Consider the following 27897-nt stretch of genomic DNA (forward strand, 5'->3'; position numbering starts at 1 on the left):
CCTTCCTTCCTTCCTTCCTTCCTTCCTTCCTTCCTTCCTTCCTTCCTCTCTCTCTCTCTTTCTTTCTTTCCTTCTTTCTCTCTCTCTTTCTTTTAAAAAAAGTTAAAAATATCCAGGCATGGTGGTGCATGCCTGTAATCCCAGCACTCTGGGAGGCAAAAGCAGACAGCTTTCTGTGAGTTTGAGGCCAGTCTGGTCTACAAAGTGAGTCCAGAACAGCTAAGGCTACACAGAGGAACCCTGTCTCATTAAAAAAACAAAACTAAATTTAAATTTTTCTCTCATATATTACATCTCAACCACAGTTTCTCCTCCCAGTCCTTTCCCCAATCTCCCTCCCCATCTATTCCTCCTCCATGTCTCTTCAGAAGAGGGTAGACCTCCTCTGGATATCAACCAAATATAGTATGTCAAGTTGCAGTAAGACTAAGTATCTCCCCTTATGTTAAGGCTGGATGAGGAAAGAAAGGGTCACAAAAGCAGACAAAAGAGACATAGACAACCCTTGCTTCCACTGTTAGGAATCTTAGAGAAAACCAAGCCACACAGTTGTAACATATACAGAGAGCCTAGGTCAGTCCTATACAGGCACTATGGTTATTATTTCTCTGTGGGCCCCTATGAGCTCAGGATAGTTGATTCTGTGAGTTTTCTTGTAGTGTCCTTGACCCCTCTGGCTCCTACAATCCTTCCTTCACCCTCTTCAGCAGAGCTCTGCCTAAAGTTTGGCTGTGGGTCTCTCTGCATCTGTTTCTATTAGTTGCTGGGTAAAGCCCCTTTAATGACAACTGGGCTGGACACCAATCTATGAGTATAGCAGACTATCATTAGGAACCATTTCATTGGTTTTTTGTTTGTTTGTTGCCAGTTGTGTTTGGTTCTGTCCTAGGTCTCTGGGCTATGCAGCCTCTGGGTCCTGGCCCTCCGGACAGTGCCAGAGGTGGACGCCCTCTCGTGACATGGGTCTCATCTTGGACTAGTCATTGGTTGGTTACTCCAAACAGTGCCACCTTTACCCCAGCTCATCTTGTAGGATGGGCAAACTGTAAGTCAGAGGTTTTGCGGCTTGGTTGGTGTCCCAATTCCTCCCTTGGAAGTCTTCCCTGGTTATAGGAGAAGGCCAGTTGGTAACCTCCATATCCCCTCATTACTGGGAGTCTTAGCTAGTATCACCCTTACAGATTTCTGGGAGATTCCATTTCCCTAGTGTCTAGCTCATTCCCCAAATGCCCCCCATTCCAGTTGTCTCTCCCGGTACTCTCTCTCCTTCCATCCTCCCCACACCTGATCCCTTCTGTTACTGTGCCCACCTGCCCCCAGTCCACCCACAATACCTATTCTATTTCCTCCTCCCAGAAGAATTCATATGTCCTCCCTTGAGTCTTCCTTGTTACTTAGCTTCTCTGGAGTCTTGGTTTCTTAATCTGGAAATTAGGAACAATAATAGCACCAAAGTTAATTTCGTTGTTGGATTTAAATGTGATTGTAATGAAGATAAGAATTAAGCACAGTGCCTGGTGTCTTAGGGCTTCTATTTCAGTGAAGAGACACCATGACCTCAGCAACTATTTTAAAGAAAAACATTCAACTTGGACTGGCTAACAGGTCCATGATGAAGGCCATTATCGTCATGGCAGCACACAGGCAAACATGCAGGTGGAGAGGGAGCTGAGAGTTCCACTTCTGGATTGGCAGGCAGCAGGAAGAAAGAGGACTTTCTTGGCATAGATCTAGATCAGGCCAGGCTGATAGTCAAAGTGTCTGATAAGTCGATTTGTAGTGACAGAACTTCTGCTGACATGTTCTGGAGGACCAAATGGACACTGACCTTCATTGTGAGAAGAGTGTCTGCCTCTGTGGAAGGGCTCAAGCACACAGGCTAACACCAAATGTCTATTTACATAACAGATTTTGCTCGAGCTCCACTCCCCCCACCGAGTGTGTGTGTATGTGTATGTGCATGCACATGTACGTGTGTGTTGCTTGTTAGTTTATTATGTAGAGGCCAGAGGTCAATGCCAGATGTCCTCCTTGATCACTCTCACCTTAATGTTGTAAAGACAGGGTCTCTCACTGAACTTTCAGACCGTCATTTAGGTTGGACTGGTTGGTGACATCCTGCCTCTGTCCTCAGCACTGGGGTTACAGGTGCAGTCCACTGCACCCGGCTTTTCTGTAGGGATCTAAATCAGGGCCTCACACTTGGACTGCAAGCACTTTATCCACTGAGCCATTTCCCTCACCCAGAATTTGACTCTTATGGTACACACAGATATACTAGTTTTATTTAAAAAGCAAATCAAACTTTCTATATGGGGAAACCAAATCACCTCCTCAAAACTTTCCCTGACTCTGTCATCCTCTCATTTCATTCAGATAGGAGAGGATTGTTTTATTTCATTTTGATTTTCTATTTTCCAGCCACCTCTTAGAGACTCACTGCTGAGTAAGTGTGGACTCTCAAGTCCCAGGTGGCCCTTTCTAATCTCTCACTTTTTGGTATTGAGAGAAGAGTACATTCCATGGCTTTTACTTTGTGAATCAAGAAGGGTTTTTCTTCTCTGGATCTCCTTGCTAGGTACATGCTTGGACATCTGCCTTCTTCAAACAGCAGTAACAGTATCCAGACTGATGTTAAGTGACCCCCAAAATTGCAAGAGCAAAAACTGTGCTAAATATTAATTTTTAAAATGAATCCAGCTAGTTTGAGAGTGGAGCTCAGTGGTAGAGCCCTTACCTAACATGCATGAGCCCCTAGGTTGAGATGGACACCTTGGGGAAAAAGGAAAGAAAGAAAGAAAGAAAGAAAGAAAGAAAGAAAGAAAGAAAGAAAGAAAGGCAGTTTTCCCACCAGCTCATAGATGGATGGTAATTCTAAGAAAATTGTAAGAGATACTGAAAAGGAAGATGGATGCAAAGATTAGACAAGGTAGTAGAAGCTTGAAAACCTTGGTAGATGCCTTTAAGAAAAGGACAAGTCTACGTAGACCTATGCTACAACCTCCCTTCTGAGAAAAGTTTGTTTTGGGAACACAAGAGCACAGAGGAGTGATGAGAAAGGGCAGGCTGTAGTAATGAAATGAGTAAATGAATGAAGGAGCAGAGCAAGCAACAATCAGATAGAATGAATTTATGCTTTAGATGGTCAGTAAGTCAGCACTGTAATAATTTATCACAGAAATCTTTATGCTTTATACATGTGGAGATATAAAAATTAAAAAGTTGCATTGTCTAATATGTATCATGTATATTATAAAATAAAACACCTTGAAAGCCAAGTTCAGGATGAGATGGACATTTCAAAACTGAATATGCAGTGAATTAATAAGGCATATTGTGTATTGGTAAAAAATATTAAATTTTGAATGAGGGCAATAAGTGGTTTTAAACTCTTGATTTAGTGACTCAGGAAACAGCAAATTTGTGAATAGGTTCGTAATGAGTTTACTTTGGTATCTGGTTTTTCTTTTCTTAAACAACAGAGAAGAAAGATACCTCACTGAAGAAGTGTCCCATAGGCTGAGTCCACTGAATCCCACAGAACTTCATGAAAAACACATGTTAAAAACTCATCGAATGAATGACCTTCCCTTTCTTATCTTATTTGTTCTTAAAAGCCAATCATGTATGTTCCTTCTTTTGGAACTTTAGTGAATGAGTTGAAAATCCATCAACATGTTTCGTTTTAAAACTTTTCCAACTAGATCACAAGATGTATATCCTATTTTGTGTCAACCAATGAGTAGAATTGTGCTCAGCAAGTTTTTTTGTTTTGTTTTTTATTTTTTTTAGAGTTTCTTTTTTTTCTTTATTAATTACACTTTATTCACTTTGTATCCCCCCTGTGGTTCCCTCCCTCCTCCCATCCCAATCCTTCCCTTCCTCCACCCTCTGCATGCATGCCCCTCCCCAAGTCCACTGATAGCGGAGGTCTCCTTTTCCTTCCTTCTGATCCTAGTCAATTAGGTCTCATCAGAAATGCCTGCATTGTCTTCCTCTGTGGCCTGGTAATGCTGCTCCCCCTCAGGGGGAGGTAAAGAGCAGGCCAATCAGTTCATGTCAGAGACAGTCCCTGTTCCTATTACAATGGAACCCACTTGGATACTGAGCTGTCATGGGCTACATCTGTGCAGGGGTCCTAGGTTATCTCCATGCATAGTGCTTGGTTGGAGTATCAGTCTCAGGAAAGACCCCTGTGCTCAGATTTTTTGGTTCTGTTGCTCTTCTTGTGAAGTTCCTGTCCTCTCCAGATCTTACTGTTTCCCACTTCTTTCATAAGATTCCCTGCACTCTGCCCAAAGTTTGCCCATAAGTCTCAGCATCTGCTTTGATAGTCTTCAGGGCAGAGCCATTCAGAGGCTGTCTGTGGCAGTTTCCTAACTTGTTTCCTGATTTCTTCTTCTTCTGATGTCCATCCTCTTTGCCTTTCTGGATAGGAATTGAGCATTTTAGCAAGAATCCTCCCTCTTGATTAGTTTCTTTAGGTGTACAGATTTTAGTAGGTTTATCCTATATTATATGTCTATATGAGTGAGTATATACTGTGTATGTGTATCTTTCTGCTTCTGGGATAGCTCACTCAGGATGATCTTTTCCAGATCCCACCATTTACCTGCAAATTTCATGATTTCCTTGTTTTTTATTGCTGAGTAATATTCCATTGTGTAGGTGTACCACAATTTGTGCATTCATTCCTCCACTTAGGGGCATCTGGGCTGTTTCCAGCTTCATGCTCAGCAAGTTTTAAATCTGGTAGATGAACAAGGTGGATATGCCAAAGAAATCTTTAGGCTAAACATTACTGTAGTTTGATGGCTTATTGTTTGCTTATGTATGTATGCATGAATACATGTATGTATGTATGTATGTATGTATGTATGTATGTATGTATGTATGTATGTGTATGTGTGTGTGTGTGTGTGTATGCATGTATGCATCTATTTGAGCTGGGAAAGGACTAAGGACCTACCTTTCCCAGTGTAAGTGTTCTACCACTAAGCTATACCCTCAGCCTGGTTTCTTATCTTTACATAAAAATAAATGTTAATAGATGTTCTTCTATAGACTTTCTTCACAGTAGTGAAATTTTAAAAAATTTCAAAATTTTAAATTTTAAATTCTGCTCTTTGATACACATTCCACTTGTGCTGTAGAAGATTTTAGTCTTCATTATTTTATTTATTTGTGTGTGTTGGGAGTAGGTGGTACAAACACCATAATGTGTATATGGAGGTCAGAGAACAATGTTTCCAACTCAGTTTTCTCCCTACCACTTTTTCCTGGTTTCCAGGGATCAGCTTCAGCTCATCAGGCATGTTGGGCAAAGGCCTTTATACGCTGAGCCATCTCTCTGGTTCCTAGTGACAGCTGTTTAATATCACCAAGTTATTACCATTCTTTCAGTGGATTCTATGAATTTTTAAGATGATATAGAACCATAAACTCTTCTGACTTAAAATCTTAAAACTGCCCATCATGTCCAAATCTAACGTTATCCAAAAGCTATTTAAACATCTTCATTTTGTTATATTTACACAGTTTTACTTTTATGTGGTTGTACACACACACACACACACACACACACACACACACGTGGTTGTGCATGAATTGATTTTAGTCCTTGTTCCTTAGGACTCATCTACCTTGTATTTTACTTACTTTTGTTAGTTATGAAATTATCATCACATAGACAATACAAAACAATACATTTTCTTGGCTTCTTACTGTGTGTGTGTGTGTGTGTTTTAAACACAGTGCCTTTTCTTTTGGTTTTTCATTCATTTTACCAAGATACTGCACATCTGATAGCCATTTTCAGTTTTTGTATCAGCAGCTATGTGATACTTTGATGATGAATAACAATATGGCTACGTGGCTAATGTAAGAGATTCTTTGAGCATACTTTCTTTAGGCATCTACAATGATTCAGGAGAAGTCTTCGTTGGCCTAGATTTCATGCCTTTCTTGTTTCCTATTTACTCATTTTTCGTACTTTTTTATAGATAGCATTTATCTATAACATTGAATTTTTCACCAACAATGAAATCATGTTACAATATTGTATTCACTTGTTCCTTTAGTATTAGCTGTCCTAAGATACAGTCATTTGCTGCGTAAATACACTGTTTCAGTCAGGGACACACAAATTGCATAATGGTCCCATAAGCTTGTAAGGATGAAATTTTTCTATCCTTTTATTTATATTGTCTAGTCTCATCATCACATTATTATTTTTATGTCCTTGCACAATGTAGTGCTCCTGTGTTCGGTGATGCTGCTGTAAATAGACATGGACTCTGCTGTCCATCACGTAAAAGAATAATCTCTACAATTATGTTCAGTATGTAATCCTGATGACGGTAAGTGACTATGTCACTGGTTTGTGCATTCACTACACCTTAAATTACTGATATTTTTGTGCACATACCTTCTACATATGTAATCAAAGCCAATCATCTTGGGCTTTTCATTGTTTTTGTTTTGAGAATGGTCTTCATTGGCCTGGAACTCACCAATTAAGTTACTATCTGCCCATCTGCACCTCCTCTGCACCAGGATTACAAGCCTATTCCACCATTCCCAGAGTTCTGGGGTTGAAACCCAGGTCCTCATGCTTACACAGCAAGCACTGTATCAGCTGTGTATGCCACTAGCCTTTACACAAATCTCAGGTCTAGAGAGATAGCTCAGTTGGTAAAACTGGCTAGCATGCACAAGGCCCTAGGTTTGCTCCCCAGCATCTCATTAAGCAGAGTATGGTGCTGAAGGCCTGTAATCCCGAGTCTCAGAAAGCAGAGGCAGGAGACTCTTGAATTCAGAGTCATCCTCAGTTACATTGAGAGTTCAATGCCATTCTGGGCTACACAAGACATTGCCTTAAAAAAAAAAAAAAAACGATACAAAACAGGAGGACTACTAGTTTTGAAGAAGAAAGTGTCAGCCAGAGTAGGTGGGGAGAGGAGAGTGCAATAGGGGCTAATGTAATCAAAATACATTATATATATATGCATGAAACTGTCAAAGAATTTAAAAACTGTGATTTTTTTTAAAGAAGTTTTGGAGGACTGGAAGACACATGAGATACCATTGATAAGGGAGGGAAATGGATGTTAGCAATAGATTCAGGAATCCCCAAGCATGCCCTTCAACTTCAGGGAAAACCTCCAAAGGAGACTACTCAAAATAACCCAAAACATAGGCACACCGCAGCTACACTGTCGAAATCCAAATGCTAGAGCATCAGGCAAATGTTTCATGCTTAAGGTCAGACCTCCCTGGAAAGATTGTGACAAAACTTCCTTGTGTGTATTTTTGAGGGATTTGTTTGTCTGTTATAGGTCAGGGATTTGGGTCAGTCCTTAGGAGAGTTATAAACTCAAGTACTTGGCTTATCAAAATTGTCTTATAGCTGTTTTTGTAAAGTCAGCGGCCAAGAGGCCTTCAGAACAGCTTCTCAGCAGACCCTGTTTCTAAAGGAGATGGAGCGATCTTTCTCATGGGAAGTCGATATTCCAGCACATGTTACAAAATACATATTTTAGGAAAAATCAGAATGTGAAAAAGTCAAGTAGCCAAATAGTCTGAGCTGCGTGTGCAGGAGCTGTGGGGCAGGAGCTGTTTTACAGGGGAAGGGACAAGCAAAAGAATGAGTTGAGCAATTTATCATCTTAATTTTTCCGTTATAAGGGAGAGTCTGGCATTGTGGAAGATCCCAGAGCACCTGCTGAGAGCCAAAGCATGGTATTTTCAACCTGAGATTCTAGAACTGCCCTGCCCCTTGGATATGTGTCTGGTTTTGGTTGTCTGCACCATCCATTTGGACTTCCCTGAATCCCCCAGAACTCCCAAATACAGAGCATTTTTGTCCCCAGTTTATCCCTGTGATTCCCCAAGCAGGGGGAATATCTGTTAGGAAACTTAAGAAATGACACAAAGGACGGAGATACAGTTTAAGCATAAAACATTTGCCATACATGTAAGAAACCCTGAGTTCAAGCCTGCAATCTCAAGATGAATTGTGATTAATGAAACCTGCATAATCTTATAGGAAACCAAGACAAGTCCATGCATGCACATGGAGGCTAGAAAAGGGGCTTGGGCAGCTTCCTCTGTCACTCTCCTTTAGGGCAGGGTCTCTCCCTGAATCTGAGGCTCAAGTTTCCTCAGCTGGTCTGGAAAGCTACAAGCCCCAGCAATCACAATTGTCTTGTCAATGATTTTCAATTGAGCTGGGGTTACAGGAGGACACTGGGAATCATACTTCAGTCCTCAAGAGTTTTCTCAACTAGCTCTCTTAGCCACTGTGCCTTCTCTCTAGCTTCACTAAAAGAATTTTGTGATATTCACATTGATATTGTTATCCGAATTGAACAAGCTTGGAATCAGAAACATTTTTGTTTGTTATTATAAAATGTAAATTTGAATTAAGTTTTTAAAAAAATTAATTGTATACATGTATTTGTCAATTTGACATAAACTGAAGTCACTTGGGTAGAGAGAGCCCTGGTTGAAGAATTGCCTGTGTCAGATTGGTTTGTAGGGATATCTGTGGAGTATTTTCTTGATTAATGATTGACGCAAAAGATCCCACACCCGTTTGGGCAGTGCCAGCCCTGGGCATGTGATCTTAGATTATATAAGAAAGCAAGATGGAAGAGCCGAGGTAGGGAAGACTGTGAGCAGTGCTCCTCCATTGCATATGCTTCGGTTCTACCCTTCAGGTGCCTGTCTTGAGTTTCTGCCTTGACTTCCCTTGATGATGGACTGGGACTAGGAGGTGGTTGAAATTAACCCTTTCTTCCCCAAATTGTTTTGGTCAGTGTTTGATCACAGTAATATAAAGCAAACTAGGATGTATGGTTACAATGTACTATTGGATCAACTCACTAACGCCAGTGGTAATGATCAATCAGGGTAGTTAACTTGTCTGTCACATTAGAAAATTGTCATGTGTGGGTGTGTGTGTGAACATCAAAGTCTTTTCTGCTGGCTATCTACATAGCACACTAATGGCAACGGCAGTCACCTGCTGTGTGCTGGCACACTGGGGCGTATGCTGCAGTTGTCAACCCTGTCTCTTCTCCCCTCTCCCCCTTTCTGGTATCTGCTAACCTCTGCTCAGTTGTCATTATCTATGGTTCCATAAGTGGGTGAGATCATGCAACATTTGTCTTTTGTTCCAGGCTTATTTTGCTTAACAGCTCCTGGATTTGTCATAAATGACAAGATTCCGTATATTATTTTTAATGGACAACTAATACCTAGCCATACATTTACTTCCTCCCATTGTCGCTCCGCCAGGTTGGGCCCACATCTTAGACACCACAAATATGTTGCAGTAAACATGGGCTCGCAGGTGTCTGTTCAATATATTGATTTCATTGTCTTTAGAAACACAAGTAGTAGTGCAGTGTTTTAGATCTTGTTCTATTTTTAGTTAGCTTTTTTTTTAAAGCTCTACATTGCTTTCCATTGATGTGATAATTTACATTTCTACCAAAGTGTGTAAGGAGCCCAAATTTTCTCTTTATTCTCTTGCCAAACATGCTTGCCTCTCTTTTTTTTAACAGTGATTTTAATAAGAGTGAGATGATGTCTCATGGTTTTGACATGGATTTCTCTGATGGTTGGCAATGTTGATCATTTACTCACATATGTGTTGGCCATTTGTAAGCCTCATTTTGCAAAATCTGTCTATTGAAGTCTTCTGCCTCATTTTAACATCAGATTGTTTGGGGTGATAATTTGCTCTTCAGCTTTTTGTGTTCCTTGTGTAATTTAGAGGTTAGCCCCTCGTCAGATGTATAGCCTGCAAATCTCTCCTCCCTTTCTGTATGTTGTCAAATATCTTATAAACAACCTTCTCCAAACACTTTCTATAAAAGAGAAGAAAACCAGATGGTGGGGGGCTGCCACCCTCTTTCTGAAGGTGGGGTAGCATGGAGGGTGCTGAGGTACAGGTGCTCCAAATTACCTCCAGCTTCAACAAGTTATTCTAAGCACACAGGAAACTGCGCATATGGGAGGGTTAACGAAGACGGGAACCAAACTCCTATTTAGAAGTATGATGGGGAATATTTACACAAATCAGTGCAGTTTCTATACTACATAGCATCTCTGGGACAGTTTAAAGCTCCCAGTAAGCATTTTTTACCCACACACTTTCCAGCTAAAGTGTAGGAGAGGTGCTTCTGAATTAAATCAATGGAAGGAGGAATTCTCCCTGTGGTTTGAGGGACCACTGATAATACCTGTATATATAATCAGTGGACCACTGATTATACCTGCTCTTGTTACATGGCCTTTTTGGGTGCTGAGCAAGGACAGAGAAAAGGTAATTGTGTTAACAGGGAAGGGTACAGTGAGATGAGCGTCTGCGTACGGCTTACGTACAGACCCTGGTTCATAACGGACGTTCACCGACAGTTTCATTGTTTCCAGAAGTCTCCCTGTGCTGCTCTTCTCTCACCATCTGCAATGGTTTGGGACATTAGCAGGGGTGGGCAAGAGAAAGTGACTTTCTTAATATATTGAAGAGATCTTGTAGATAAACATTTTAAAGGGATGGTTTTGCCACTCATTTTATTTATTTTTTTAAAAGATTTTAAGTGCTTTTAAATCTATAAACAAAATATTAATATATACATACTTATGAAACATGGTATGATGATGTGACTTATCTACATGATGTTGTATGCTTAAATAAAGCTAATCAATCTATCTATCCCTAAAGAAAGTTATCAGCTACCATTTTGAGCTGGAGGATCATAGTCCTCCCCAAGTCTGAAGGCCTGGGTGTCAAGTATGTTTCTGAATTCAGACTTAGCATATACTATACAAAAGGGGATTATCTTAATTATAGTCTGAACAGATTCATACAAACAGCAACATTAAAATTACTGTAGAAAAACACACTTGTTCACTCTGAATGGAATAAAGATTTTAAATAGTATTCAAATTGTGTTGGGGCCTCAAATGCATTTTAGTTTAACTTCAACAGAAACAATATTTCCCACATTTTAGAGTTGCACACAAGAGTGTGTTGATCTTAGATAAATCACACTAGGGATTATTTATTGGGCTGTTCATGGTGCCTGATCTGTATTTCAAACTATGTTTCAAATAACCAACAAAGCAAATATTCAGCACACAACCCATTTGTTATTGGGAGGTGAGGAACAGCAGGAAAAGTAACTGAGGCTTAAAATTTTGAACCATGAACAAAGATAGTATAAAGGTATCTGTGTTGGGCGAGGAGGCCATTGCGTAGATGAGGCCTCCAGCAACATATTGCCAAGACCGCAGACTTAAGGGCATGCTTTTTCTTTTTCTTATTTCTCTGCTAGTTCTCTCTCTTTTTTCTCAAAAATAGTTAGTTTGCCCTAGATTTTGTGCTGATGACAGTCTGGGTGGCTGTCACATCTTAATCAGGGCAAGTTGATGAGTTGTGGAGGCCACAGTGATTTTTGTTTTATGGGAGCCAAGCTTTACAAAACATGCATATAGTATGAAACCCTTTTTATTTTAATGCATGGAGTGATATGTTTTTGAAATCATGTGACAGAATTAAAAATAATAGAGGTAAAAGATCACGGGTAGACCAGTGGCTGCTTCCGGGCAGTAAGATCCTGCTCCTGAGTGAAGCTTGTCAGTAGGGCCTTGAGTATTAGAGCCACCCAATGGTAGCTGTGCTATTTCAAGAAGTCTCTCTATGCTGCCCACAGTTTCGCTTGCAGCCTCTGGAATGGTTTGGGAGATTAGCAGGTAAGAGCAGTGGAAAGTGAAGGCAGAATTGCTGCCTTCTTTCAAAGAAAATATTTCAGAGTTAATGGTGATATACCTAAGTACAGTTTTTGACTTATCCTGTGAAAGAACCTAAGATCTATAGGGATGACTGAACTTATAGTGGGAACAAAAGTAATTTAACTCAGTTGCAATGAAGGACTAAGTAATTTGTAAGTGATTTGTCATTAGGAGTTCCAGTGAAATAAATGCTTAATAAACAACTCCCTCTTATGATTTAACAACCATAGGAGAAAAAAAGTCATAGATTTTTTTTTCTTGCTGTGTGCCTGACAGTAACATCTGCTCCCCAGCACTGGGGTTAGGGGTATACATCACCATGCTTGGTGTTATGATGAACTGGGACTGAACCCAGGTTCCGTGCATGCAAAGCAAGCACACTACCCCCTGAGCTAGCTCTCGGACTTTCCTTCTCTTCTTAACAGAGCCTCAATGTAGTGTGTATTTATTGTACTGTAGGCAAAATGAGGTCATTGTAAATCTTTTTCATACACCTGACAAAAATGCAGAAAACAGAGCAGCTTGGGCTTTGGGTTCTTGTATGGTCACAGCCAAATGATCCGGTATGTGGTGATTTCTTCAGTGCTCTGCAGTTCCCTGTACTCTCCTATCATAAGCAGTTTTGAGAGTCTTTGAGGGTCCTGTTTACACAGCCAAATTACAGAAAATAAGTTGTGATGGCTTTTTGGGTTTTCATCCCTCTTTTAACCCTTGGATTTCCCCGGATCATACTGCAGTGTGTTACAGTAAAATCTCCTACCCTGACCTCTTTTGGCAACTGTCTCCTATCATTAGTGACATTAGTGAACTTCATTTATGTTTTGCTTTGAAGACAGGTGGAGCAAAATGCTGAGAATAATATGGAAATTAATTATAATAAAACACCATCAAAATTGAAAAGCAATGTGTTCAGATATTTTCTCTGCCTCTCCCTGCCCCCAACAACAACAAAAACACTTTATACTCTTAAACAGAAAAGTTACCACTCTTTCTGTGGTGTTAGTGATAAGGGTTGACGCTCATGTAGCCTAACCCGCAAGAAAGGATTTTTTATTGTAGTATTTTTGGAGATTCCTTGTTACCTTTCAATTATCTGTCTCTCTTCCTGTTCTTGTTGGCTCTGGCATCTTTTGGAAAGCAGTGTGTTTTTGCATAGCATATGCACTCCCCCCCTCCAAAAAAAAAAAAAGAAAAACGTGCAGCACATTCAACATTGCAAGCATTTTCTTTCTTTTTTTCTTTTCCTCCTTTGCTTAAAACAGAGGTGGAAACCCCGGGGGACTCAAGTACCCACTTGATAGGCTCCCTCTCTCTTAATCAGCCTGTAATGGAGCTAATGGCTGTTTGTCATCCTTGGAGATATAAATTTCCTGGCGGTGGCTCCTGCAGACAGTGCGTGAAGTGTGCTCTCTGTGCCAGCAAGGGCTGATAATCAGCATAAGGGCAGGGTGCTCCGTTAGCTAGAAGAGCCAGGACTTCCGGGCTGCCAGCTGCAGGACTCGCCTCGCCACTTCTGAGACATGGACAAAGCCGGTAGGTCAAACAAGCCTGAATTCTTCCTGGCTGCTGGCTTCCTCTTTGGTCCACATCCTCTGCAGCATGCATCCTTTCCTATTTGTCGCTCGCATTCTGGACTTCACTGTTCCAGACTGGGAAGCATGCAGAATGTTAACCCCGATGATGCTTTGGCCACAAGGAGATCAGTGTTTGCTTTGAAGTTTAGGAATTGGGGTCACAGATTAACATGCCCCGGTCACCTGCACTGCTATTTTATTTAGGCTGTAGGAAATGTGGTGTTTGATCTTTTGTACTCAGCACAGACAGAGGATGTAAAAGTGCATATAGTTAATGAGAAAACTATTACTGGGGGTGGCGAAGGTAAATGGAGCTAATAATATTAAAAAGCTGGATGGATTGTCAAAACTATTACCATATGCACTATGTAGTAACATAAGAATTATTTTATCCTATTAGAGTGCAAGGTCAAAAATGTTGCCCTGATATTTTAATATGAAATTACAAACAATAGTTATATAGTCCATCATTTACCTTTTAAAACAGTATCTTTTTATATTGTCTTTATGTGACAGCTATATAAACATAACTGGGGAATTATTTTATTTAATTAATTTTAATTAAAATTAATTAATTACAATTTTTACTTCTCAGGAAGAAATTTTTGTTCTTTTTTTGCTGTAGTGAACTTTCGAAGCTGCATACTATGGGATTGCTCCCATTTTCTGAGCCCCCCCCCCCCTGCAAGTTGCCCTCTGGATTAGCTCCCCTCTGAAACTCAATAGGTTAGTCACATGGATGTTCTGAGCTGGACAGTGATGTGTCCATTACCTGGAACCCTGGGAGTGCTCCTGAGAGGATCTGCTGTTTATGATACATCCTACAAGCCAAGACTCTAGTGGCAAAGCAAGTTTGTCAGGAAATTGATCCCTTTCAGTCATCTGTGTAGGTAGCTTAGGCAGGCAGAGATTTTGAAGGCACCATATTCCGTGTTCTTTGTTAGAGTTGCTTGCCAGGCACAAAACACCCTGTACAATCATATTGTCCTGGACATTGAACAAGCTTAAATAAATTAGAACAGAATATATTAGGAATGAAAACCCTAGGGAAGTGGAAAAAATAAAACAAATGGAAGAGGAGAAGTGTGTGCGTGCGTGTGTGTCTGTGTGTGGTAACAGTAGGGAGGCAGGCTGGATCTATGTAGTTACCTACATATACCTATATCTTCACTTTGCTTATCACACTGCTGTAAAGCTTGGCATGAAGTAGCTATGCTATTCTACAATGAGAAACAATCTGAGGATCAACCAGAAGCTTCTCTGATTACAGTAAAAAAGTGAGCATTGAATAAATAAACAAACAAACAAACAAACAAACAAACTAGGATCCTTAATTTAGCCTCTTTTAAAACTTCAGTCACCCACAATTAATTATACTGATATCCTGGCAGAATTATCAGTTTAATTCAGTAAATGCCTTTCTAAACTGACTCATATATTTATTTAAAGGCCATTTAAGAAAAAACAAGAAACAGCATACTGGTGCAGCTTTCTTGGAGGCTTCACAGTTGTGGAGAGTGATAATTTCTTTTTTACCTGGCTATAGCTTTGGGGGAATAAGTGTTTATATTATTGTAGATGAATTTGTGTGTGTAACTAAAATGTCACTAACCAAAATACTATGCTCTTGACAAATTTCAGGCATACTAATATACTCTGGTGAGCATCTTGTAAAGAAGGTATTTCTATCTTATTTCCAGTTTTAGAGGGAATCCTCAGTACATGCATAAATGCTTTTCAACAGAATGACATTCAGTGATACTATCTGAAAAGTTCATAAATAATCTTTTCTTCCATATAATTGACCACTTTGCATAGTCATTTTTTGGATGATGTAAGAGCCAGTCATGCAAAAGGAAAATCTAAACATCGATTGCCCACATATGCTCTGATAAACTGTATTCACTGTAAGAAAAACATGTAAGATGTATTGGTAAGTGGCCAAAACACAAACCAAAAAACTCAAAATTGAGTTATCTTTAACGTGATGCCAAATGGCCCAGTTCACTTGAAGCATTGATCTTCCAGTTTCATTTAAATAAAACAATGTTGTTGAATATTTGCATCGATCTCTATTCAAAAGGTGACTTTGGTGGTGGCTATCTGAGTCCTGTAACTTGAAGCTGAACTCCATCATAACAGTTGGACCATACATTTCTTCCTGAAGAAGCCACACCTCCTTCCTGCAAGTCCCCTTTCCCCATTGGGACCTGCGCAGTTGCAGTCCTTAGGCAGAAGCACAACAACAGGGCTTGCTCAAGCTAAATGCCTTCGATTTAGTCAGATCAATCAGAGCACCACAACAAAGATATTTTTGTGTGGTTTCTGTTGTTAAACAAAGGGGAAAAGCCATCACTGAGGATTCCGGCCTTTGGGTGAGATAAAATCTTCTCAGAGAACTTTGCCTTTTGGGATCCAGTCTCCTCCTCAGAGCAGAGTTGACATTACCACTGTCTCAAGGAAAAAGACACCCCTCCCCATTATTGCTGGCTTAGGTCTTCCTTTAAAAGCTTTTCCTGAAATAACAATAAAATATTTATCAAACTGTGTATATGAACTATGTCAAGACAATCTCAGGAACCCGCAATCTTTTTTAAAAATCCTGGTTGCCGTTTCTTCTTAGAAGTCATAGGACACCTCAGAAAGGTGTCCCTTTATACTTTTATCCCATGACCACACCTTTAGTCCACATCACCCTGCTGGTGCCTATGTGTTCTCACCTAGTGCCTATGCCACTTCTCACCTCATGCTCCTCAAGAGCTTCTCATGCCCAAGACTTGAAAACAAGTTGAGGCATTGATGGTGAGTAGTGAATGAGGATTATCGAAAACAAGACTTAGAAATGTTACTTCATAATCTACAGGACAGAGTATTGTAAACTGTTCTTTCCCACTTATTGAATTCATTTTCCCTGCTTAAAAGTCAATACATTTCATTCCCATCCTACGAATTTTAAAAGGTGCTATGATTAGGGACAAGGCAGCAGCTGCTAAGGACCCTTGGGCTGTTGTCCTACTGGCTCACTGTCTTGACCTTTGATGTACTGTCTCTGAATTACATTTACTGTCTAGGATTTTCCTAACAAAGAACTGGGAGGGTTAGTCTGAGGAAGGCTTTCAATGGAGCCACTAAGAACAGCCAGTCATCATATGTGTATGATAAATTACTCTGCCACCTCAGTGACAATGGACAAGTGATAGGAATTTCAAGTGCTTCGATTTCCCATCTGTAAGCGAACACAGTCACTCTATCCATCTCTTCAGAGTGCAATGAAGAGAAAAGAGAATTCATGAAAAGCTTTTGCTACAATGGCTGTCATAGACTATTTAGAGAGTCATCAGAAAACTGAAGCAGGCTGTGTTGTGAACAAGTGTATGTTCTAGCAGGGTGGCTTTAGAAGAAATGTAAGTGGCAGTGTGGAAAAGTGAGCAATGAGAGCAGCCAGGTGGCTGGCCCACGAGTATAATTGGAAATTGATGTGGGTGGCTCAGTGGGGATGGGGAGGAGGGGCGCGCTGGGTGTGCATCATAGAGCCTGCTGAGTGTGTACGTAGGCAGAGCTTGTCTAGTCAAAAGAGACCTTTGGGGCTTTTAGTTTGAGAATCTAATAGCCTAACACTATGGAACATAAAATGAATTTTAAGGGAAAGGTGGCAAGTCCCATTTTGGAACTATCGAATTAAAAATACTTCCTGTGTTAGCCATAAAAGTTCAAAGTAGATGGATGGTGTGTAGACACACACACACACACACACACACACACACACATGAGGTAGAGAAAGAGAGAATTCTTTACTGACCGTGGATCTGAGATAAAGCAGGGTAGTTGGTTTATTTGGATTTTTCTCCCTATTTAAATATATATTTAAATGTGTATATCTTCAGCCCAGGAAGGCCAAGCATAGCTAATGCATCCCTTCAGCCTGTGGCAAACCCCATAGAAGGCTACAGAGTAAAGAAACTCTCAAATGCTTCATTGTTTTCAACACAGATGGAAATAAGATCAGACCTCCTGGGAGGATGCCCCTACACACTGAAATTATTTGGATAAAGGCCAGACCCTTCTATAAGAATATGTAAACACAGACATTTTATTTTAAGCAGATTTAAAACTTAAATTTTTGCTCAGGAGAATTTACTTTAGAATACTCTCTTACCAAAGTGTCTCAACAATCAAAGGTATTGTTTCAGGAGAAGGATGAAAAGTGGGGCAGACTCCCCATGACAGTTCACATACTTTGAAAGAGCATGCTTCCTAGGAGCAAACCATATTTGTTACAATATTTATCTTCTTCCTCTAATCTAGTGTGGTAGTATTGTCCTACAATTTTCTATAATTTTGCTAGTCATAATAGTTTGGAAACTACAAAGTACATAGACTACATAAAATGTAGCATACATGCATACAGCATACATATATAAGTGTATAACACACACACATATATACATACATTCCATATTTGCCTATGTGTGCACTCTTGGTTGGGGGATTATTAACCTTGATGTAAGGGACTGTAACACAATTATCCTAATAAACAATAACAATTTAAGACAAGTTGTCATTGTAATTAAAAAAAACTGTATTTTTATTGTCTGAAAGACTCCTAATATTAATTACTGTGCACTTCATTCTGTGTAGTGTTTTGAGTGTCAGTGGTGAGGATCCAGACTCAGGACTCTGTGCTTATTAGTCAAACACTTCCCTCCTGAGCTAAATCCACAACATTTTGTTGTATATTGAATTCACTATGAAACAGATGGTTACCAGTATAACTTATCATGAAGACCATTGTGTTACTTTAGCATTTTATGGTTTCTTAAATGAGTACTTTAAAGGTCATCCAGGATTCATGTAAAAATATTTTTTCTAAGCAAAAATAATGAGTACTTGATGAATCTTCTTTTGGGGACATTTGTTTGCAAGATGCTTATATTATTATAGCAATCACTGCTCTTTAAAAGAAAATTTCAGAAAGTGAAAATGGGTTTGTGTTAAAATGCTAAGTGCTCTGAGGATGACCCTGAGTGTTCTTCCTAGTTTTCATTTTAATTGTAGGTAACTTTGACCTCTTGAGAATAAATTGGAAGCTTGGCTAAGCGTCTGCTGCAGCAAACGGTCTCAAAAAGAAGTCTTCTTGTTTTTGTTTTCAGACCATTGGAATTTGTTCTCAATGGTTTTTTCCCCCCTTTCAAACTCTAATATTTACAATAGCAAAACAAACTCTGAATTTTCTATATCCACAAGACAAAATAGGAAGGCTTGTCAAATGACTTCAGTCAAAAGGAATGACTGAAAATGTTATGGAAAGAAAACCAACAATAATGCATTTGGGTGGCAAAGAAGGGAAACAAACATGGAATTGTATGAGTTGCTTATTACTTCCTCCAGATACTGAGAATTTAATGTTCAGGCAAGTTGGAGAACTGTTGAGTTTAACAGCATTAAACAGGGCTGTTAGTATGCTCCTAAGATTAGCATATAATTCCTGGCCTGCATTAATTGACATTTGTTGGAAATTACTAAGAATAACTACAAAGAGTAGTATTTCCCAGTTATACCAGCTACAGAGTTTTCCTGCAGAACACCTAGCTGGATGAGGTAGGCATGCAAATTTAGAAATCACTGTTCAAGTCCCTCCATCCTCTTGTTTGCTTTCCATTTTCACTCTCCCGAATTCTTTTTGACTCTTAGTTTTCAAAAATAGTAAGTTATCTTAGGTACCTAACAAACTAGTCATGTTCATAAATACTAAAGCTTGATTAGCTAGAAATTGAATGACTGTGTCATCCATGTTCGGGTTTTGCTTCTTCCTTGTTACTCTGGGGCATGCCATCAATGCTAAGAGTCGCTTCTGATGACATAAGGAGGGAAAGGCAGCCAAGACTTCAACCTGCTTTGAACCAAAGTGGTATTTAATTGCAAACATGGAAATGGGAGTGATGCATATCTCTTATTTATCCAAACTTAACATTTAGTATGAAGCATTAAAAATTGATGATTAGAAACTTTGTATGTGAAAAGCAATCTCAGAGTTCTATTTTTATACTTCAGATAACAAGAGTGCAGGAAAAAACAAAGGGCAAACATATTCAGTTAAATGTTACACCACTGGCAAGAAAACATTGCTTTTGTGAATGGCCCTCCTGCTCTATGCACCATGTTAAACATGTATGCATTATATTAATAATGCTACAGTCAGCCTGTTTGTAAATACTATTTGCCTCTGCGTTACAGCTGATTGAGCTGGCATAACAGCTCATCCACTAAGTAGATGGTCTAAGCAAATCCAACTCTCTGTAACAACAGCCAAATCTAGTCCAGCATTTTCCTTTTGTCAAGCAGCTTTAAAAATGATGATTCTGGGGATGGAGAAATGGCTCAGTGGCCACTCTTTCAGACGACTTGGGTTCAATTCCCAGCATATCTACATTGCAGCTCATAACTGTCTGTAACTCCAGTTCCAGAGGATCCGACATCCTCACACAGGCACACATGCAAGCAAAACAACAATGCATGTGAAATTAAAAAAAAAAAAAAAAGATGATTCTGGATCTTTGTATTTTCCACAACACTAAGTACAGGGCCTAGACTGATGTAAGTGTATAATAAATGGTGTTTTTGAATTTTAAATCAAATATGCCATTTAATGAATATGGAGTTATTTCCAAAAGGAAATTCATTTTGAAATATCTGATGCAGACATTAGTTCATGGATAAGAATAAAACATAAGATGAGACAAAAGGGTCGTGATTTTAAGGATAGCTTTGTCTGCATGACTAGATGCCGTCTCCAATATATATGTGTGTGTGTGTGTGTGTGTGTGTGTGTTTGTATACATATATATATATAATTCTTTCATAAGCATTCAACATTCATGACAATTTATGAAATAGAATGCATGTAGTAGACTTCATTAATGAGATTCTGCACCGTGGGAAAAATTATTCACAATTTTTACTGAAGGGTGTAACAGAAATTATTTTTACAAAGGGACCTGATAAGTTTAAATGATATTTAAATAAAATTAGACACACTCTTTGGTAAAGTGACTCTCTTGTCTTCCAGAGACATCATGGCCATGTGTGACAACAGGGTCTCAATGTCTTTATCTGATTGGATGAGATCCAGACCCAGGCAGGTTTTCCTACTACACATAAAGTGTAGCAAGACTGTTTTTACAGATAGCTCTCTTAGCATCTTTAAAACAGCCAGTTCCATTGTATTAAGCTACCTAACAGCCCAAAATTACATTTTTAAGTTTCTTCACATAAGCCATTTTGTTGAAAATATTTAACTTTCTAATTATGTCTGGTGACTAAAATGATGTCTTATGACTGGACTTTAAAGTCATGATTTCCATTCTTGGACTTGAATCACTCAGTTCCAGCAGCTTTTACACCCTAATAGGTGTGAAGTTCAAATCCTGACATCCGTTGCTATGAGTAACTAACCGCACTTGGGTTTCTCATTCTGTCTTGCCAGGGTTCGCGTCTCACACTTTTACAGTCTGCACATGGAACCAAACAAACAGAACAGAACATGTATGTTCCACTCGCTTTGGTTCTTGTGTTCTTCCCTTGCCACCTGTCATTCCTGCATCCATATATCCAGGAAGTATCTCCTGCTTACCCACTGTGTGCCTGACAATAAGCTAATCAGCACAGACACAGGAAATGACAAAGAACTCCTTTCTTCCTGAACTTTGTTTTTCTGGCAGAGAAACAACAGGAGTAACTACAGACAAAACTCTTAGAGAGTTTCATTTATGTTCATTAGCGGACACAGACTGGGCATCCTTTCCTTGAAATTCTCAGTCAGAAGTGTTTACACTTTTGGATTTCTTTCCTGTGATTTTGAAATATTTGCATGTATATAATGTGTTATCCTGGGAAAGAGTCCCAGGTCTCAACATAGCATTCATTTACCTGTTCTTTGCATCTTATATGCTACTGGGTCTGAATCTTAAAAACCATGTTTTGGAGGCTTGGTGCTCAGGGAGGTGTTGCTGGGAGGTAATAAAAGCTTTCAAAGGTGGAACCCAGTAAGAGAGCCTTATGTGATTAGGGCCATGAAGGAAAAATATGGGACTCTTGTCTCATCCTTTTCCTCCTGTGCTCCTTGGCCATAAGGTGAACATTTTAACTGCTTCAGGTGCTCTTGTCTTGATCCGCTGTGTTAACACAGGTCCAAAGTCACAGGGTCTACTAACCATGGACTGAGTCATTAAAAACTATGTGCCAAAATCAACCTTTTCTCTTTCTGAATTGATTACCAAGGGTACTTGTTATAGAGACTGAATGTTTGTTAACACAGACAGACATTCTAGTGAACTTGTGTTTTGACTGCAACTCATCACCTGAGGTCAAGCATAACATTTCCATTTATGACATCATATTGGAGCTCAAAAGTTTTGGATTTTGAATCATCTTGATTACAGGATTTCTTTTTAGGGATGCTTAACATATATATTTAGATAGAGAGTGGGTGGGGTTGAGTTTATTCTATATAGGGCCACCAAGTAGAGCTATTTGTTCGGTTGGTTAGTTTTGCTTTTGGTTTGTTTACTCTGTTTTCTTCAAGAGAGTGTTTCCCTATGTAGCCTTGGCTGTCCTGGACTCATTTTGTAGACCAGGCTGGCCTTGAACTCACAGAGATCTGCCTGTCACTGTGCTGGGATTAAAGGTGTGTGCCACCACATGAGGCAAGACAAGCTTTTCAGAGGTTCTCATGTTTGTTGGGATTACGAACACACGAATTCCCCAAGAGCAAACCAGTTTGGTATCAGGATGTTTGCGCAACAAAAATCTAAGCCAGTGATGCTGGGGACTGATGAATGCCCTGAGAAAGGTACCCATCTGAAGCCAAGCTACTTCAGAGTAATCACAGAGGTTGAGACTCTGTTCTATCAGCACTCAGGAGCCTTCAAAAAGTTTTAGGTGGAGATGTGACATGATTGTACCTGAAGAATTCAGGGCATGCCAATACTGGGAAGAGCAGGAAGTGAAGTTCCTGAGTTGAAATCCACACAGCAGTTTCTCGAGGGAGAGGGTTACAAAGGGAGAGGAAAGGGAGATGTGGTGTTGTCTCAGCCCCATTGCCCTGCTTTCAGGATCTTCCCCTCTAACCTCCAGGCCCTGGCTTTCTTCAAAGCATGGTGGAATTCGACAGCATGCTCTCTACTTACAATATTCTGAGCCTTCTTCCAAACGAGACTGCAAAGTCTTCAGGGTAGGTGTTACTCCCTTAGACATCTTTTGTGTCTTTCAAAGAGTCAGGAGGGTTGTTCTGAGTTCTAGCTATCTGTGCGAAATACTTGTACATGTTTTTGGAAATGCCAGCCTCTGTGTTCCATCTGGACAAATGCCATAAGATTCTGGGGCATAGGGTTTTTTAGATAAGCTACCTGTATGACTCTAATGGAGCAACCAGTGTGAGAACCATCATTGCAGCGGGTTCTCCCTCCTGTCTCCTTTCCCTTCTCTCCTCTCAACTGTAGGCCTTCTCTCACACCTTTCCCCCTTTCCCTCCCTTCCTCTTTCTCCTTGCTTTCCTCTCATAAGGCTTGCTTTCTGTGTGACCTCCTCATCAACAGTCTACCTGAGATTTTGTGTTTAGGACTCAACCCACTTCTTGGTGAAACATGAGGCTGGGAATGAAAGAGACCTTCAAGGAAATGGCTAAATTGTTTCTTGGTGATATAAAGAGCTTCCTGTACCTCTCCCCTTTTTTGTCTTTCAGGCAAGTTACACGTTAAGAGTAAATACTATAGTAGAAACTGTTGCTTGACGAGTCTTTCCATGGGCATTTTAACTAATAGGAGATGCTAAAACAAACAAACAAACAAACAAACAACACCAGTAACAAAAAACAAGTGGTATGCTATAGAAGAGGTGCATTATTAGACGCCTTCCCCGAAGTACTTCTATGATTGACCACTATTAACTGTGTCTGTATTGAGTGGGAAGGTTGGAGCCAGTTAGATACTGATGCTATGTTTTCTGCTTCCTGTATCTGTGTGACCTATCACAGATGTTCTACTTCTTACTGACAGAGACATAGGACCTGTCCTGCCTTACATATATCTGCTTTCTGATACACACACAGCACACACATGCACATACACACACACACACACATACACAGAAAAAAATTTAGATCACCTTGAACCAATATTATTGTACAGGATGGTTTGATAACTTTATGGTGTGTTGATTCATAAATGATGCTTTTACAACAAACTTAATTCACATCTCATGAGAACAATACAATTGAATAAAACCATCTTTTTAACATTTGACTTAACAATCCCACACAGTTGAGAAAGTACAAATGGAAAGGGCTTTTAATTCTAAATGTTTGGAGGGAATAAATGTCTATATTGGAAGGAGCCCTCGGGATGGTCAGAGGAGGATGCAGCCCAAGACTAGTCTTCAAAGTTAGACAGGCATCGTTTCCTTATTCCCTGACTCAGGAGTCTACATTCCCTAGCACTCACTCACGCCTCTCTTGCCCTCTGGAAAAGCTTTCTGTGCCATGCCCCAAACCGATATGCCTCTGCCTTTAAGAGTGTGTTGCACATGGATAGGCCATTCTTGGTGGCACACACCAGCAACACCAGGAGCCCCAGCAATTCCAGAGGTTGAGGTAGGAAGATTCAAAGGTTGATGCCTGCCTGGGCTACATAGTGAGACCCAGTTTCAAAGTTAGCAAATGATTCATTCTGTAGATGACTTTTGTGGACTCTTAGCAAGACACATAAAGTGAAACCCCTCTGACAGCATGGTATGTCCTGTCCATGTGTTAAGATGCTTGATTGTAGCAGATATGAAAGCACATTGTTATCAGAATCATAAAGATCTTGTGCTGTGTGCAAAAATGCTCTGCCAGGTCTAGTCAGAGGCCTGTATGAAACTGTAAACATGAAGCAACTTTCTCACAAAACTGTTGCGGTGGAGCGGAACAAGAATTCACCACAAGAATTCTGTATTCACTTGTTCCACTTCCTATGGAAAAACACTCACTAGGTTCTGTCTCATTTACCAAGGCTTGTGTGAAACTCGATCCACCCAACTTGCCTTTAATTTATCACCTGTTACGCACTGATCCACATTTCATAGAGTTGGGTATTATTTTCTTAGCAATGGAAATTTGGCAGACATCCAAGTCTAAAAGCAGCTTAATGTGGGGACATTTTTAATAAAGGGATAAAAGGGAGTGTTACTAACTTTGACTTTTGAGAATGGTCAGTGTGGCATACAGAATGAAAGTATCCTGGGCTTCCTGTGTGGAGGGAGCTTCAGCCCTCAGAGCACCCAACGTGTCTACCCCACGGTCCTCAGAGCAGACATCAAGAGGTGGATGAGCCAATTTGTTTTGCTTAAACAATAAGCATCTTACAGCACTCATTAACCTGTGGGTCACTTTTTTAAAATTAAGGAAGTTCAAAGACGTGTGTTTAAAAGCCTGAACTGTCACAATGCTTGAAAGAAGCCAGATAGTCAAAAATTAGAGCCAACTTTGTCTTTTCCAGACTCCATGGAAAACAAGGAGTCCTGGAACACACATTTAGCATGAAGCCTCACCTCTAGCCTCTAAATTTCCTGGCTTATATCAGTTTTTGTCATTAGCCCCAAAATGCTGTAAACAAAAATGTCCTTTACACTAACAGATGTGGGCTTTGTCTTTCTCAGTCTCAGGAAAGGCTTCCAGGGAACATCAAAACTATAAAATCTCCTAATGTACTTTTGTGTGCCTGGGTTATTTTAAAACAAAACCGAGCCCCCAAATCCATGTTTTAATGGAGAGCTGGAAATAAATGAAGATTTTTTTTTCCTTAAACGCTCTACACGCTTCAGCAAATATCCCTTTCATCTTTGAAAATGATTACAAATATAGCTCCTTTTTCACAGCTCTACAAGAAAATTATGTAAACACCTCAAAGCTGTGGTTCTGCTCAAACAGATATGAAATTAAGGCAGGATACTTTTCCCCCCAGAAAGCAGCCCCACACTCAGCTTAACTACACATGGAAAAGGTTGCAATGACATGTGAAATCCATGTTCCGTCCAGTATGTGCTTGGTTGTCTGCCAACCCAGAAGGCACAGCCATGCCAAACCAGATTCCCACCGACTGTTATAAAAAGGAAAACCAACCACAGTTTACCCTTTGGTTTTGCAGGCAACATGATGTTTTTTAGGGAGATGAGCTTGCATTTGTCCTAGCCACAAAAGCTGTTTCAGAAGCAGACAAGCAAATGGCTTTGGTCATAGTGTCTATGAAATATAATCATTTCAGTCTATGATCTTGAAATCTAACAAGGGATATGCAATCAGGTAAGCAGGGCCTGGAGATTTTGTCTGTGCTTTATTAATTGGAGGACCACACGTGTGAAGGGTGAGTCTGTATATTGCAGGCAGGAGGCTGATAAGGAAATAGTATATACTTAGGGAAAGGTCAAGAGTTGAAAGAGCAGAGAAAGCCTTGTAGTTACATATGGGAGTTAAGTGTAGTGATCTGGTTACAGAGTAACAACAGAGAGGTGGGCAGAGATTTGGACAGACTGCAAGAAAAGGTCAGGTTCAATGCCATGTTTATGAGGAGGTCAGCAGAAAAGCTTGAGGAAATTCCACAGGTTTATTTTAGCGGATTCCATTTGCTGTCAGCTGGCAACAAAGAACACTTAAGCAGAGGGGGTTTGAGATGGCTCACAGGGTCAAGGTGATTAATGAACAAATCTGGTGACCTGGGTTTAGTTCCAGAAACCACACAGAGTTAGAAGGAGAGAACTGACCCCCCACAGTTGTCTAATGACTCCACTTGCATGTTGCTCATGATACATGTGTCCCTCCATGACACGTTTCTGTACAAACACACACACATACACACACATACACACACACACACACACACGCAGACACACACACGCAGACACACACACACACACACACACACACGTAAAGCCAAGTTCCTTAACACCCCTGGTCCCTTCTAGTTATCAGTGGTGAAGGACAGCTTCTTTGCTACCTTTACTTCATCAGCCACCACTTTAACTTATATTTGAATTTAGACATTCTTAAATTGCAACTTTAAAAAAAATTATTAATTACAGTTTATTCACTTTGTATCCCAGCTGTAGACCCCCTCTCATCCCCTCCCAATCTTGCCCTACCTCCCTCTTCTCCTCCCATGCTCCTCCCCCTGTCCACTGAGAGGGGAGGTCCTCCTCCCTTTCCATCTGACCCTAGTCTATCAGGTCTCATCAGGACTGGCTGCACTGTCTTTCTCTGTGGCCTGGTAAGGCTGTTCCCACCTCAGGTTGAACTCAAAGAGCCAGCTCATGAGTTCATGTCAGAGACAGCCCCTTTTCCCCTTACTAGGGCACCCACTTGGACACTGAGCTGCCATGGACTAAATCTGTGCAGGGGTTCTAGGTTATCTCCATGCATGGTCCTTGGTTGGAGTATCAGAGTCAAAAAAGACCCCTGAGCTCAGATATTTTGGCTCTGTTGCTCTCCTTGTTCAGCTCCTGTCCCCTCCAGGACATTCTATCTCCCCCTTCTTTCATAAGATTCCCTGCACTCTGCCCAAAGTTTGGCTATCAGGCTCAGCATCTGCTTTAATACCCTGCTGGGTAGAGTCTTTCAGAGGCCCTCTGTGGTAGGCTCCTGTCCTGTTTCCTGTTTTCTCCCTCTTCCAAGGTCTGTCCTGTTTGAAAAATATGGAACACTTCACCAATTTGCATGTCATCCTTGTGCAGGGGCCATGCTAATCTTCTCTGTATTGTTCTCTGTACTGTTTATATGTGTTGCCAAAGCGAGCACAAATTGCAACTCTTATAGTCACATTCACTTGACTTCCTTGTTTAAACATAATTCAACATTTGAAATAGTGTGAAATAACTCCAAAACACTGGGCTTAGAGTTTGAAAACTTGCAAGTCTTGATGGAGGCTCTTCTGAAGCTTTGAGCTTCTCCCTGGGCCTTGCTTTTCTCGTCTGCTGTATCCAGCACTAATGATGAAGATAACATAACAGCTGACTGACTGAGCTACCTACCTCATGAGTTCTGAGTCATTAGTGGCATCAACTCACAGGTACCCCTGATTGGGACTGCCTGCTCCAGCCTCCCCCCCCCCATCCATGATCCACGCTGCCTTCTTTCATCTGTCCTGTTCCCAAATCTGCAGCTCCAAGACACAGGCCTTCCTTTTCATCTTCTGTTTTCTCCTCTTTTGTGGTTTGAGAAACTGGACAGTCAAGCCAAAGAACTTCTGTCCAAGTTATGAACTGTGCGCAGAAGCCCACTGAGGGTGAGCAGTTTCCCTTGAGTTGGTGTCACAGCTTGGTTTACCTCCTGCTTCCTGACATGCCGTGCTGAGGCAGGCAGCAAAGGGCTTCTCATGCTGTTCAGAAATCTGCAAGTGTTCTGTTTATAATATAAAATCTGTGAATATAATATTAAAAAAAGTGTTCTGCCCACACTCTTGTATCAAACCAAAGCCCCAAAGTCTTGCAGAGTGTC

At 40.4% G+C, this 27897-nt stretch overlaps 1 protein-coding gene and 1 non-coding gene across 4 annotated transcripts in view; one reads left to right on the forward strand and one right to left on the reverse strand.

Annotated features, from left to right (window-relative positions):
* The window catches only part of Phactr2 (phosphatase and actin regulator 2), a 271411-nt gene that overhangs the window by 67460 nt on the left and 176054 nt on the right, over nt 1-27897 (forward strand). The gene's annotated exons all lie outside the window — the stretch shown is intronic.
* On the reverse strand, nt 27090-27198 carry LOC129691593 (U6 spliceosomal RNA). Its single transcript, XR_008722502.1, has one exon. It is a non-coding gene; the product is annotated as a U6 spliceosomal RNA (small nuclear RNA).

The sequence above is a fragment of the Psammomys obesus genome, unplaced genomic scaffold (assembly GCF_907164565.1).
Source record: "Psammomys obesus unplaced genomic scaffold, mPsaObe1.curated_primary_1811, whole genome shotgun sequence".
Classification (NCBI taxonomy): domain Eukaryota; kingdom Metazoa; phylum Chordata; class Mammalia; order Rodentia; family Muridae; genus Psammomys; species Psammomys obesus.